Genomic DNA, 16460 nt, shown 5'->3' with positions numbered 1-16460 from the left:
AACAAATGGGGCAGAGTGGACAGACCCTCCTTTCAGCAAAGGAATCTCACAAAATGCTTGTGAACTGTGCTGTTGTATTGGTAAGTATAAGATTCATCAACATTTTCTACAATCTTTGAGGCAACATTTTCATTATTGGCAGTAGATGAGTGCTGAGCGCTGTATTCAGAACGGGTTCTGTGCTGGCTTCTAACATACGAAGATCTCATAGTGATGGTGTCCAACAGCAGATGTCCTTCTTGTCATTATGGAAAGAATTAAGATACTTACAGACCAGGGACACATATGGCCTTTTAGAAACAAAAGTGAGATTAATATGGAAACCAGGATTTCTCTGCTAACTCTGCAGAGCTGCTGAGCAGTGAAGACTCAGCTTTGCAAGTTAAGAATAGATGCAGAATGTCTTTTCAGTTGGCTCACACAGAACATTGCTCTGAGAAAGACTGAGGACAGCAGGATCCACCGGAATCATCTTGACTTGACTTACTGCTACCTCTGAAAGAATATGCTGATTGCATGGTCAAGGAGCTGTTTATTCAGTCATGAAAACAGAGGGTCTACTCAGACAAAGGCTGTCTCCTCTGCCATTTGGGTGGGCCTCCCTTAGTCTTAGATTTTAATTAGAAAGAGTTGACAATCCTGAATTTAGTTGATTATCTAAAACTGAATAAAGTTTTTTTCCCAACATGAATATTAGAATCCTTAATCAATGCTGCCATTTCTTAAAAATAAGGTTCTTCATGAATATCATCCTTTTGCGTGTGAAGAATAGCTGAAAGCCTTTGAAAGTGAGTTCAGATCAGGAAGCTGAAAAATTAAGTGAATTTCTTTTCAAATTCTTATGTATACTACAATTTCTTTTCTTTTTCGGTGAAGTTCTATTTATTTATGTATTTATTTACTTACGTAGTATTTGAGTAAGTGTGTGCATCTGCAAGTGTGTGTCACATAAGCAGTAATGACCTTGGAAACCAGAGGATGGTTTTACAGTCCTCTGAAATTGGATTTCCAGATGGTTGTGAGGTGCAATGCATGTACTGGAACCAAACACTCGCCCCCCCCCCCCCGCAATAGCAGCTAGTGCTCTTAACTACTAGGTTATCTCTTCAGTCCACCCGTTCAATAACAAATATTAAAAGCTAAGTATAATAAGTCATTATAATGTTGGCATCATACTAAATCCACATTTAATGCATTTTCTCAGTTACACAATGTAGGAACCAGTTTTGTTTGGGAGTTTGTGATATATTTTGTTTATGATCCCCATGAAGAAAGGACTTTCTTCAGAAGTCTAAGAGCTCAAAAATAATTTTAGAATGACATAAAACTAATTTATTTAATAGACTGCTTATTCTAAACATTACTGTTTTTTCAGAAAAGCAGGTTTGGATCAAACTAAACTTCATTTATATAATTGAAATTTAAAGATTAAATATGAATATGAGAATATACACTTTAAAAGCATTGATCCCCTTTCTCAAATAGTGTGACATAGAAATTATAAATAAGGTTCACATGTGCATATCAATACTAAAAAAAGGTTCACGTATCATAAGAGAAAACAGCAAAAGATTATGAAGTTGTGTTTGTCTGAAATCCCTAGTTTTCCTTAGTTGGTTTGAAATAGTCCATAGTTTCCTAACTAGATTAATGCAATTAAGGAAGATAAAAAAAAAATCTTGCTAATGGTATAAACCTAACATCTCAAACACAAAAAAAGATTTACGTAAAGAAATCTCTTCTTTTTCCTTCTCCTTCTCTTCCTCCTTCTTAGCTACAAAAAATATTCGCAGAACCCAGACATTCCTCATTCCTCAGATGGCACATAACCCACTAAACATCGATTGCTTCACAGCATGTCCTCATGTTTGCCTGTTTAGACTCAAATTTGGATTTCTGACTACTGGATTAAGTACTACTTCTGTTTCACAATTTTTTTTTTCTGTTTCACAATTTTTAAAGTATAATTAGTTACAGAAATATTTTTCTTTCATTTGTATTTTGTATGTTTTCTTTACCAAACTTTTAGATACTGTTTGTGGACAGTAAAACAAGTGGTACATTTTTAACATCTTTAAAGCCTTATAATGGATACATATGACTCTAAGTGGTTTTCCCAGTCCAATAAATGCATTCTTTACATGTACCAAAGAACATAATGAGATCCATTATTTTGTAAAATTAATCTACTAATAAAAAACTTTAAGTACCATCTTAAAGCAAAAAGAATGGGTTCAAATTAATGAATGCATTTTGTCAGACCCAAAAGCCAGCTCCCAGTGAATAGGCTTGTTGACATAACGATGCAGCAATTACTTGATGACATTTATTTTAAGTGCATCTTTAACAGTTGGGTTAAAAGCAAAGTCTTAAAACACACATATCTTATTCTGCCTACATTTCAAGATTGGAACGTGAAGAATTCTCCCTCTAGTTAACACAGATATGTCCAAACAAGGCTATGTTTGTTCTTTCCAGTATTTGTAAAAGCTATTATCTGCCTTGTTGGCAAACCTTGAATGGCTATGATAAACATGTCTGAATAATGCAGTGGCAAGATTATGTTTGAACTTTCTGAGCTACATGCTGTGTCTTTATCCCTGAATCTATTACAACCAGAAAGTCATCTCTTAGTATCCTTGCCATAGATCTTTCTTTGATGCAAACATTGCAGGAACTGTTTACAGTTTTCTTCCATAACCTTTATAAATATCTACATTCTAAGATGAGAGTAACCACATAATTCTCAGAAAGGAAAGTAGTATGGGGAAATATTTTTGGAAATGTAAAATGTTGAGGGAGCTGTGCGCCACTTCCTGCCACCCAGCTCCTGGCCGCCTGGCTAGCTTTTGCTCCAAAATAACAACACACAAACTGTATTCATATAAACACTGCTTGGCCCATTTCTATTAATGTGTGTAGCACCACGAGGTGCGCTTAACAGGAAGATTCAAGCCTACATCCATCCTGGGTCGGAGCTTCATTGCGTCTGCCCTGTAGAGCTAATGTATCTGTCTGAGGCGTCTTACCTCACTTTCTTCCAGCATTCTGTTCTGCCTACTCCACCCACCTATGGGATGGCCTATCAAATGGGCCAAGGCAGTTTGTTTATTAACCAATGACCTTCCTCCATCAGTAAAACAGCAATATAAAATACAAAAGAAATTAGGTAGAGAAGAAGAGAAGAGGGGAAATTTAGGGAGCCAAGAAAAGGGAGAGGAAGAGAGAATGGCCTCTTGGATTTTTGGTGCAGGAGCGTAAGTTGCCAGGAGCCGTGCAGTTAGAAACCTAAATACACTCTACAGGAGAAAGAGTTTTCATCATTGGTAGATTCCTGAGCAACTGTAGAGTGTTGGCTCCATGATATACAAGAGAAGGCTGACTCCAGGATCCCTACTCTCACCTGCGTAAAATACTAACAGCTCAAGAATGGCACAGAAACTTCCTAGCTAGTAAATATAAATAGAAAAATGGATTAAGATTCTTTTAGCATGTTACTTAACTATGAAGGTGAAAGCAGTAACAGAAAGGAATTGCATTTCACGTGCATTATTTTCAAATGTTTTATATACTTATTTGTAGTGTGTGTGCATGTGAACATGTGCAGTTGTGTGACTAAAACCAGTTCATCTCGGCTGCTGGTAATGCACCTTCACTTAGTGTGTTACTCATAGAGTGTATGATACATACCTTATATACAATTTGAAATAAGTTGAAGTAGAATGACTTTCATATGAAGTAGAAGTATTGTAGAGACTGAGATGGCCTTAAAATCTTTATATTGCCTAAGGATGACCTTGAACATTTCATCCTTTTTACTCCACCTTTCCAGTGATGTGATTACAGGAGTAAGAACTGACATTGAATGAATAGGAATTAAATGCTAGGAACTGAGTGATAGGAGTCACAACCACAGCTGTGTATATTCTAGGCAAATGCTAGACTAATGGAGCCCCATCTCCTTCATTATGGCTTTTATTTTAAGCAAACTATGCTATAGCTATAGAGTGAATGTGTTCCTCCAAAATCCACAGATTTAAACTCATTTTTCCACTGTAAAGAGTTTTGAATTTTGGTCTTTAGGAGATGCTGGGCTAATGAGCTTCATGAATGGTTTTGAACATCTTGAAAAGTGATCTCAGAAAATATGTCATTGAAGAATACACGAAGAAGTTTCCATCCCTAGAACAGAAATCTATCCCTTTAAGATAACAAATCCTTTCATACCATCTCATTGATCAAGCATAAACAAGGTATTAACATTTTATATTAAGGAAGACCACATTTTTAAAAGATGAGTATCAAAAAATGGGCTCTTTAGCAGTTTCTTTAAACCAGTTTATTTGTTTTTATAGATCTAAATAAGGAACCAACCAGGAGGGGAAGGGGAACATTTTTTACATAATAGTTGAAGATTGATGAGTACTCAGAGCCTGGGGCCTTATAAGTAGACTTAATAAGAAATACATAGGCAATCAGAGAGGAACACTTCTGTACTCATGGCTATGATATTTAACAAAACTTATAAATACTACAATTCTTAATGTGCAGGGTTTGAAGTGAGCAGATACCTCTATGAGCTACAAATGAATCTGAAAAAATGTAGCAAGAACCATTGACAATATTAAATTATTCCCTCAGGTACTTTGAGTTGGAGGTATTAAAAAGAATTCATGTGACTACATCAGGACCACAAAGCAAAACAAATCATATTTTATATGATATTCTACTTCACATCAATATAGCAAACATCAGAAATTAGCAGTTTTGATGACAAAAACCAAAATCTAAAAAAGCTTTGGACTGTTCCCAGGGCCAGGGTTATTAAACTTGGTTACTGCTAGCAGACACTTTGTCATTACAATCTGACCAGCACTCTGTAGAGTTGAGCATCCAAGGCACAGCAGCCTCAATGCAAAGGTCCTATCACTTTTTCTGCTTTAGATCCTGTACAGACACAACTGAAGCAGTGGTCTTTGATATGTTTTGGCTTAGTGAGCCAGAGACTGAGGTGGAGAAGACCAGTGAGTGCAACACTTGGTAGGTGGCAGAAGACAACCTTGAAATTCTGATGTGTCTGCTTCTTACAGTACTGTGGTGATAGTCATTCACCATCTTGCCTGGGTTAAGCGGTGCTGAGATCAAACATGGGACCTTGGACATGCTAGGCAAGTATTCTACCAACTGGACACACAGACCAACTCTGGCAAATTATCTGAGCAATCTGCAGGCTACAGCAGTTCATCTGACAAATACTAAGGAGTTTCAGTTTGCCCATGAAAAACCATTCTCTACTTGCTCTGTTTAATTCATGAATAAAACCTTTAAATCCCAGCTGCGCGTGTTTTCAACAATAAAGATTTCAGAGGCAGTAATAAGAAATGGGACATGTAATCTCCAGAGGTAATTAATAACTTAGCCATGTGATTTGTTCAGAAGAAAGAAAACAATCCTCTGAAAGCAAGTATTATTGAAGCTTCTGTGGAAACAATAACAGTCACTTTCCACAGGCATTGTGAAGTATGTAATGACCAAGGATTAGATAAAAATGAATTAGAGCTAAATCTAAAATTGTAACAAAAATGTATATTAGTTTAGAATAAAATCACATGGCTATCAATTAGGCCATTTCAAACAAAGGGATCAATAAAAGCTTCTCCACCTCCCCCCCCCCCCCCGCGCAAAATACCCTTTTTCTTGTCCACCATGCTTTACTGCCTCCTGGTTGCCAGATGCATGAGGCACTTGATCTGACCTGGGTGTGTTGAGAAATGCAACAGATGGGACTTAGACACCCGAGCTGAGTTTCAGAAGAACTCAAAATAAACTCAACTTGAACTCCAAACCTTAAGCAAATATTTCTTGAGGCAGAGAATCTGTGTGCTGAGAAGTGAATGCCTTTCTTACTATCTAGTTGATTTTATGATTTGGACAAAAAAAAAAAAGAAAACAAAACAAAAATGCCATCAGCCATAACAGAGATCTCATTTGGGTATATGCAGCAAGCAGGATAAAACTACAGAGTTGATGCAGTTCCGGAGCTGTCCATGTAAGGAGACTGTCTCAACTTAGGCATCAATTATCTCTAAGGGAAGAAGACAAATACCATAGCCTAAGCTGACAAGGCTTTTTAATCTTTATAATCTATTTATTTAACTTATATGTTAAGAACACAGTCTTTGAATAGAAGTTTCAATAATTTGATTGCAGCAGTAAAGTGACAATTTTGTTTTATTGTTTCAAAAATTTTAAATTTAACCAAATCAAGCTGAAGGGACTAAATGTTTCTGAAACAAATAAGAAAATATTTACTGCACAAGATTTTTAACAAAATATTAAAACCACTCAAATATGATAATAAAATGAGGAAAGTAAATTTGAATCCTTTAAGCACATAAACAGTTATGAGATTGACTAAAACACATAAAATATTTATAATAAGTTCTTAATTAAAATGATTCTGATACATTCCTCATGAAAAAACAAGTTAAAACTTTCAAACATATTCAGACATCCACAATTTCTATTTGTAGAGATTTCAGATATCAAATATTTTAATAACAAAAATCTCTCATCTAATAAGATTCATGTGGTTCCAGTACATTTTTGTTGTTTTGAGGTGGGTTTTCAATTTTTAGCTCTGGCTGGCTTGCAACTTGGTGTACAGATCAGGCAGGATTTCAACTCACAGAGATTTCACTTAAACTACATCTAGAGTGCTAGGATTCAAGAAATGGGTAATCGTGCCAGACTTCAATATTTCTCTATTTAATTTCATAGATCTTTCTTCTAAAATAAGATTTTTCTTCATCAACTAAGTTAAATATACCTAGAAGATATATGGATATAGATACAGATGATATAGATATATATCATGGGTACATATAATTTGTTGTGTTTTTGAAAAATAATCAATTCTGCCTCAATGAATTCAAAATAGTTTTTGGAAAAATTGTTGCTTTTCAAAATATCTGATTATTTGGGTTTGAAATGCATTATTTCTTTCCTTACCTCATTGAATGGGATAACAGTGTAATATTAGTGGTGGGAAACCTTTGAGAGGAAAGTTGAAAATGGTTCCATGAAAGTAATCAAGTTTGAAGTCAGTGGCAGAGTGTAGATATGATTATTGATGCTCCTATAGAGCAAAAGAAGCCTCTCCCCAGACTCAGCCTTTCTTTTATTTCATATCCATGACAGTGTCTACTATTTATAAGAACCCTGATGAAAGCTGAAAGCTTCAGAAGTTCTTAGAAAATGACATATAAATGATTACTCAGTCCAGGTCTTGCTAACTGCGCATCCAGATAAAATATATTGCCTTGAGGATGCTCCTAGGTACTAACTTTGATTCTCTGGCCTTGATGGCCTCAGAGGAATCAATGTCAAGGTGTCTTTTGAAGTTTTATTTTATTTCATTTTAATTCCTTTTCTAAAATTCTTTAACAAACAACGTGTTTGTGGACAGGCATTCACCTCTCTGATTTTTCCTGTCTGATGTCTGATGCCTCTCTGTATTCAGCAGCCAAGGAACCAATGTTTTAGTTACTTGACAGCCACAAAGGATTTTCAGTCAGCAACCTGCAAGTTTTTAGAACTTTGAACTTGGCGCACACCATACACAGAATCTTCTAGACTTCCGCTTTCAGCTTTTCATTAGCATTTTCCTTGGGCTTTTGCCTTGCAAAATCTTCAAAGAGAGAGGGACCTTAATCTTACAAGCAATGATATACTTAATTGAAATCTAGCTCATTAGCACATGTTTGTAAGAGTTATAATCCAGTTCTTAATCTAAAACATAGAAAATCACAAAATACAGGCCCTCAGCAACAACAGGATATGTAGTTCACACTCACATCCTTTCTCACATTGTCCTAATATGAAATCACAATCCTGTATTTTGCAGACATGAGACATTTGGATAACTATATTGTGTCATCAAGAGGTCCATTATATTTTTTTCTGCAGTAGAAAATACTAGAGTATTGATCCTATATCCTCTAATTAGAGAAGAAAATCTCCTCTCCTAGAAAACTGAGGCCAATCATTCATTGTAAGCTGTAAATAGAGAAAACTTCTACATTTGAGGAACTAAAAGTTGCACACTCAGATTTATATACATTATTAAAGGAAAGTGTTTATAAATTTTAGAGAAGATGGTACAATTATAAAAACAATGCTAGAAGGGGCTAGTGTCTTTTCTCTGCTTTAAATGTGTCCTCTAGGTACATCAATGATGATGACAGAGTGAGAAAATCTATTTTTTCCAGATATAAAATTTTTAAGTTTCTGATATTTTCATATTTGCTTTTGACTTGGATTTACCATTCAGAACTTCACAGCAACTATCCAAACCCATACTTAATAACTCTGTTTCCAAAAAAAAAAGGCAAAGCAACATCTTTGAGCCATATACATAACTGCTTAATGAATCAGGGTCATCTTAATTCCTTCTGCTTTGGTTTTATGTTCCTTCAGGGGACAACAATTCTAACAGCTTAGCTTTATCTTGTTGGTGAAAGCTGAATGGCCTTACTGAAGGCTGGTGCATTCTTGCTCTCCTCAGTGGTCAAGAATAAAATGTCTACATACTTTTGAAAGTAAATCATTTAAAAGTGTTAGTCATTTGTGTCCAAATTGGTTTTTCTTGTAGAACTGAGTTAAACACAGGGGAATAGAAAGGTTACTATTTCCAAAAATCCACTAAAAGACATAAAATCACACCAAATGATATGTCATTTTACAGATTTCTCTCTTTAACACCATTTTCCCAAAGGCTGACCTGTTAGTTAAATCATGGAAAGGAAGTATGGTCAATTACTTAGAAGGTTAGAGAAGGAAAGCCAGAAAGCACCATAGGGCTGAATCGGGTTTATTACCAGAGAGTGAGTAATGGGGATGCTGCAGGTTTGATGATCCCCAGAGTAACCTTTCAAGGGATGCCCAGCTGATCTGGCTCAAGCCCGACATGTTTTACTATCAGTTCCTCACTCTCTCTGCTACAATGATTCCCAAGTTCCCCATGCTTGCTTGATTTATTCTCAATAATCATGTCAGGGATTTTAGGCTTTACTTGGCATGTTCTTGGATGATGGACTCTTGAAAACTCACTCTTTCCCTTCCTCTACAGTGACGTCAAGTTTCTCCAACTGCCTTGTTCCTAATAAACTGAACAAATGTGGAAAAGTTTCTGGTGCCCTTATCTTCAGACTTATGGTCATTATGGATTTTTGAGAATACTAAACATGTCTTTTATCTCTGAAAAAATTATAGCTGTGTATGTGAGAACATTTCTACGAATACTACTTTTTCTGTACCAATCAGGATAAAAAGGAAGGATAAATAGTCAAGTCTCACTGTATATTTAAGTCAAGACTCAACTACTGAGACTAGACCTAACATTGCAAATGACTTTATACAACTTCAGGATAAGATCAGTTTAGATCCCAAAGCCCCAGTGGCATTCCAATGGTTTACTGAAAAACATTAAATATGGCTTTTTCATAAATGACAAATTCTTATGTGAGAACTGTAGGAAATCCATAACCAGAAGAAAAACTATGGGGTCAGTTTAAAAAAAATGGACAGTCTAAAAACCTCAAGAAGATGAGGGGCATATTTAAAACACTTTCATGACTATTTTTCTGATGCTAGGATGGAGAAACCAACTATAGAGCCACATTTTTTATAATAACAAAACATCAACAATAAAGAACGCCTATTTTCTCTTTTCTATGTACCTGCTAGGAAGTTGAGTATTATATCTAAAGAGCATGTCATTCCACTGTCACTGTGAATGCTGAAAACAAAATTCATTTGTTGGAGTTATGATCTGAGTCTCATCCTTTATTCAGCTCTCAGTCAATGGCCACCTTCAATTGATGCTATCTAACACGAAGAGAGACTGCTCCGTAAAAGTAGGAGAGAAGAGGGTAGCTTTGCTACCAGCAAATACTTCCAATTCTGGACAAAATGAGTGGATGTATATTCACAACTATAGGTGTAGGATTTTTGGTTTAATTATGAGATCTGTTTACTAGTTATCAAATGTTCTCTTTTAAAAATTCTAGCAATGTTATAATTCAATAAAAAAGTTTTGTGGGGATAATCATGGGGACTCCAAGTCACATCCAAGACAAGTAAAATGAAGATATATTTTTGTCAGTTTTACGCAACTCACTAACTTTAGAACACATAATTTATGAGACTGATGAAAAGGGGATATCATAAATAAGATAAATCAATCTCTTGAAATAATACCTTCAAATAAACATATTATTTGATTGCATAAAAGTCTGTAATGTTGCACTCAAACATAAATTCTGCAAAATGTGTTGATATAAATGTTTTCTAGAAAGTATATCAAGATATTATTAGTTTTTACTTTGTGAATTACAAGTTTTGTTACTGTACTAAAACAAATATGAAAGTGATTAGCATTTTAGTTCATTTTAATAGTTTTATTTTTAAGAAAATATTTATATATAGTCTTGTGTAACTATTAGAGGATATTTACACTTTAAGTCACTTAATTTGAGTTTGCAGTTGATTTGGACTAACTTTCATTGGTTGAAAACATATCAAGCTTGTTTAGTGATCCTAGTAAGAGACAAAGTACCATATACTATCCTTGCCTATGGTCCTTATGCAGTCCATAACTGTCTGGTGAATAAACTTCAAGTCCAACAGTTCATTTCACAACACAGTTCTCCATAGACTAAACACATATTTTCAGATCTAATCTATAGCCTCATTTCTTTTTTATTTATTTATTTATTAAGGATTTCTGTCTCCTCCCTGCCACCGCCTCCCAATTCCCCCCTCCCCCTCCCCCTCCCTCGTCAGCCCAAAGAGCAGTGAGAGTTCCCTGCCTTCATTTCTTCAAAAGTACAATCAATCAAAGTTCCTCTGTGATCACAGTAGACTTTTTTTTTCTTGAAATTCATAACCAAGCATCCTCAAAACTAAACCTACAGTTTCAAACAGCGTCACTCTTCCATTGATCAATATGCTTAGGCTCATAGAACACTAGTTTCCAGATAATCAAGTCATACAATTTCAATTTAAGAAGGAAAGAGGATAGAGTTTTCTAGTTGTCAGTTTGACATGTGGAATCAAGGATGCTTGCTGTCTAAAATATGACCATGACCGTAACCTTTTAACTGATTTCTACCCTGAACAACTTTGAGGAAAAGCTATCTTCTATGATGCCCAGCTATGGCATGTTACAGTGGTTAAGCTGACAAAAACAATGCACGGTACATTAATGCCCCACAGCATGTGATTGTGGGGAAAATAAGGAAAACATTTAGATGGTATTCCAACACAGTTTAGAATCTGCTTGAAAGCCTGATGTCTAAGCTAAGACTTCTCATCAAACAACAAAAAGAAGCAGGAAAAGAATAGAAAACATACATGACAGTTTGTAAGGTTATATATGAAATCTAATTTTGTCCACTAAATGCAAAAAAAAAGGAATTTCAAATCAGTGTCACAAAATACTGAAGGACATCTGAAGCATCATTGTGTAAATGACTACAGTTCTCATTCAAAATTGTTTGCATAGACTGGAATACATTGGCTGCACATTTCTAGACCAGATGGAACAAACTAAACTGGTACAAAAACATAAGAGTAGCCAATTGACACAAGCCTTCAACACTATTATGCCCTTTATATTTGACTTATGGTTTCTTCTAATTGTTAGATAATAACTTCATTGTAGGCAGGCTTCTACTTCATAAAAAATGATATATCAATTTTCATATTGAGAAATTACATGTAATTTTTCTTCATGAAAAAGAAGATACCTCTAAGAATTGTGTTCTGTATGTGCCTGTTTTGAAATTGACAAGAACACCTCGATAGCTCCTTTATATTTGACTCTAACTTTCAGTTTGGCAAGATTTACATTGATAAGTATCCATCCCAATATTAAATAAGAAATAATAAGCAGTTAAAGTCAATAGGAAAATATTCTTTGTTAGTATCTTTTCTTAGGAGGTGTAGCTATTAACTGGATAGAGCATAAAGTACTACACATAAATTTTAGAATTGTTGTTGAATTTTAATTCAGTGTTGACGAGAAGAAAGTCCTAGTTGTTTTACAGCCTAGTAACATATGCATTCAACTTTCTGGTAGCTTTGAGAAGACCAAAATAATAGTCTATTTCAAACAAGATAATCTGCATTTTGAGCAAAATCTTTTTTACATGTTTTTGTCAGATCTGATTGTATTTCCTTTCATGGCATGTTTAGTTATTAATTATATTCTCACAGTTTTGTGATTGCTTCATATATTCAAGATGAAAACATTTGAATTAGTTAATATTGAGAACAAATTAAACATTAATTAGATTTAAGTTATTAAACATGCTAAATAAACAGTCATTTTTGCTAAATCTTAAAGAATACATTTATTTACCAAGGCAGAAAGCTTGAAAAGGAATTAGATACCCTACTTACATAGACCACAGTTTGGTAGAGTGTCAGTGGCTAAGGCACAATGAATGTAGCAGAATGGAAAATAGATAGACCATATCCCTTGAAAAGTCATAGTATGCTGGCAGTCTATGCAACTAATTTTGCTTGAGAAAATATGCACACTTGAAGCTGCACAATAGGTATGAACTAGCAATAACTCAAAATGATGCATCTGAGGCAATTGTAATCAGAATGATCAGGTGGAGAAAGAAGCGATACAAAGATACTCAGAACTTTCATATAGTTCAATCTGCACTGTTATAATGTAGGTCTGAGAATCTTTTCCCAAATATTGAGTCATTAGTCAAGAAGAAATCATGTAGTGGACTGATGAACTGCATGCCACCATAATTTGAACAAACTCATTTTGAATTGTAGAAATAAAGAGGATTTCAAGGTCAGCAGCATTATTTTGATGAGTTAAAGATGGTTTAACATACACCTACCCCAGTAAGATGTACATGCATTTATTCTAAGTACTTCAGAAACTAAAAGCTGAAAGACTCGGCAAACTTGGACTGGAACCATGTTCAATATTTTCTCCAGGTTTATCTGGGTTTTAGTACTATGCTAAGTATATCAAGAAATCAACAAACTATGGAAAAAAATATTTAAGTGAGTGAATAAATTCTTAGAAATCTTTGACAGAAGTACAAGACTATAGAATGCCGTAGGCACCAAGTTTTCCATAGAGCAGAGAGACATTACAGCATCACTTTGAATTAATATTGACTATAAGGGCAGTTAACCTGACCAAATAGATGCCTGGGAAGAATCAGATTATGGTTTCTAGATAGAGTATCAGTGGGCATTGCAATAATGGGCTCTTAACAAGGCAGAAGAAATGAAGTGTATTTGTCAACGAAGCTGTGACCCTGGCTACCATGTCCTGAGTACAGTGAGGAGGCATGGTTTGAACAAACAAATACAAGAATCATGACTGACAGATGATTGGAATTCTGAGTATTTGTTTAACAGGGTAAACCATAATGTAACTATGAAAAATATGTATGATATTTTAGAGCTTTTGATTATTTTGAGAAACAAATTAAACATTAATATGCTTCTAAGACATTGAGTGGTTTGGTTATCTATATTATAAGTTAGAAAACCTTCTTTGCAATCTGGTATTGCACAACTGAATTATCCCTTCATTTCCATTAAGTAGAAATGATCAAAGGCCTCCCAGATGTTATCTGAAGATCCTCAAACTAGGAAATAGACAAAATGGAAGAAAAAAGTCTTGAATATTATCATTTCCTTAAATATTAAAATACCACCTAATATAGATATCCTAGTGATGGAGTAACTATCAATGATGTAAGACATTAGCCCATAGTTTCTTTCCTTATGGAAATTATATTCTAATGATAAAGTAATTATAGATTATCTCCACAAAATTTTGTGGAATATATAAGTGAATGTGCATGTAAAATTCAACACTGTCATGAAGTGATATACAATTACCGTTTCAGAATGAAGGTAATATTTTTCTAAGTGTCAGTGACAGTCAATAATGAAATCAATACTTAGACTTAGAGAATTGGTAAAATTAGATCCTACAAAAATGATAAGGCAATTATTTGATCATTATATATCTCTTGTTGTATATCATTCAATATCTTTTCTTCAAGTTTATGAGGTACACAATTGCATAAGCTTGGTTAGGATAATATGCTGTAATAGAGGCTGTAAAAATTAAGTTTTTTTAAGACATAGACCATGAATCACTTACTGAATCCAGCACACACACACATATACATATATAATAAGAATCACATACTGAATACAACACGCACATGCGCGCGCGCGCACACACACACACACACACACATATATATATATATATATTATATATATATATATTTATAGAGAGAGAGAGAGAGATAAGGTATTAGCACTTGCTTCACTAACTAGTCAAACATTCTTCAACATCTGTGTGTCTCTATTTCTTATTAATAACCAGAGATTAATTTTGAACTACAAAGTGAGCTATGCTTTTCCATATGCTATGATGATGTTTTGTGTCTTTTTCAGTGGCTGTAATAAAATAGACACATCTAAGAGGTCTGAGGAAGAAAGGACTTATTTTGATTCAAAGTTCAAGCTAAAATTCATCATGGTAAAAAAAGTTAAGAAGCAGAATTAATGAACGCTAGTGTTCAGCTCTGTTTGTGCTTTATGTAGTGTCCAGGACCACAAACCAGGAAATGTCGCTAGTCACACTGGGTAAGTTTCCCCATTACAATGAACCTACACAGGGAAACACCTCACAGGCCCGTCCAGATGCTCTTCACACAGCCAATAACAGATTTTATCATGTTAACCTTTTAGATTAACCATCTCAGGTAGGGTTATATGAAATGCAAGAAGGAATGCAGGAAGGAAGGAAGGAAGGAAGGAAGGAAGGAAGGAAGGAAGGAAAGAATTGATTCACACACATACACACAATGTAAACTTAATACTGAACGTAATGAAAGAAGTGAAGAAGAAAAAGAATGATGAGTAAAATTTTTGATAAGAATAGAGTTATACTGAAGAGTTAACACTGAAAATCAGTAAAGAGTATTAAATTCCTATGTGAATCAATAAGTGATAAATTAATAAAAAATATGAATTACACATTCATAGTTGCAAAACGTTTTTAAGATGTTAATTTGCAACAGTACGTTGCTATGAATATTCAATATTTCTATGTATGGTAAAATTGTATGTCAACAAAAACACCTGTATAAATTTTTCCACACTTTTAAGTACCCAATTTACAGCTTGCATACCGTGTTACGCAGAACTTTCTCTATATATCTCACTATCATTAACATACACTATATTTACATGATTTTTTATTTTTGCAATTTTAACAAATTTAGATGTTTCTACTTTGTAGAACACTTGAGACTAATCTACTAATGATTCAAAATGGAATTGTTAGAAGTCTGTATTTGATAGTGTTTTGATAGCTACCGACTGTTGCAAAGTAAGTCTGGAGTGGAATAATGCACTATCAGGTCAGAAATCAACGGAGACATTTAAAAATTCTCAAATAACTTTAGAATGAATAAAGCAAAAGGAAAACATTCACCTGCCTCTTATTACATGTTTAACGTGAAAAATTACTTCACACACCGTGTCTCCCATCCTTTGAGATGTAGTTAGAAAATAATGTCAGGCTCTGGGGAACTCAAGGGGTCAGAAGAGGTTTTTAATTCAACAGATTTCAGGCTTGATTGCAGGAACAGTGTTCTTTGGAGCCAATGATGTGCAGGTGGAGGATTCCGAAGGGTTACAGCCTTGGAATAGTTGTTCTGAACCTTTAAATACTTTGAGAATCAGTCTAAGCAAACCCTAATAAGATCCTGAAATGAGCAGAACACTGTCGCATGGAATTCCTGATTCTGATCCACTATATTTATGTATAGCTATCAGTCTTCAGGTTCAAAAGGTCACTCCTAGGAATGCACATAGTGAAGGGAAAAATTAAATCCCAAGAGAAGCTGAACTGCAACAAAGCAGGCCCTGGGAAACAGCCAATTACTGTTTCCCTTACTCTCATCTTTGGAAGGAACAAATTTATACGGAAAGGTAATTAATAAATTTACCCAATTTAATAACTCCCTGTCTGAAAGACAAAAACAAACATCAAGAGCTGACATTATTTGCACATACACATTTAGAATGATTTAGTTAAATTTATTTGTTTCATTGTTAAACATGTGTCAATATAAGAAAGTGGTATGAAAAGCAGGGAAAAGAAACTATAGTTAATATAAAATACTGAATTACTAAAAAATGAAAACTAAGAGAGAAGCAAAGAGAATGGTAACAAAGTGAAAGGAGGAAAAGCAAATAAAAATAAACATGAATATTACAGTTTGTAATTGTGAGTTAAAATGCCCATCAGTACATATATGATATGTAGCCTACATTCAGTAAATTTAAAATATTGACTGATAATGACACACTTGTACTGTTTTGTG

This window comes from Microtus oregoni, unplaced genomic scaffold, assembly GCF_018167655.1.
Source record: "Microtus oregoni isolate MIOR12 unplaced genomic scaffold, Mior012 000009F_ref0000495, whole genome shotgun sequence".
Taxonomy (NCBI): domain Eukaryota; kingdom Metazoa; phylum Chordata; class Mammalia; order Rodentia; family Cricetidae; genus Microtus; species Microtus oregoni.
This window is presented reverse-complemented; position numbering follows the sequence as displayed.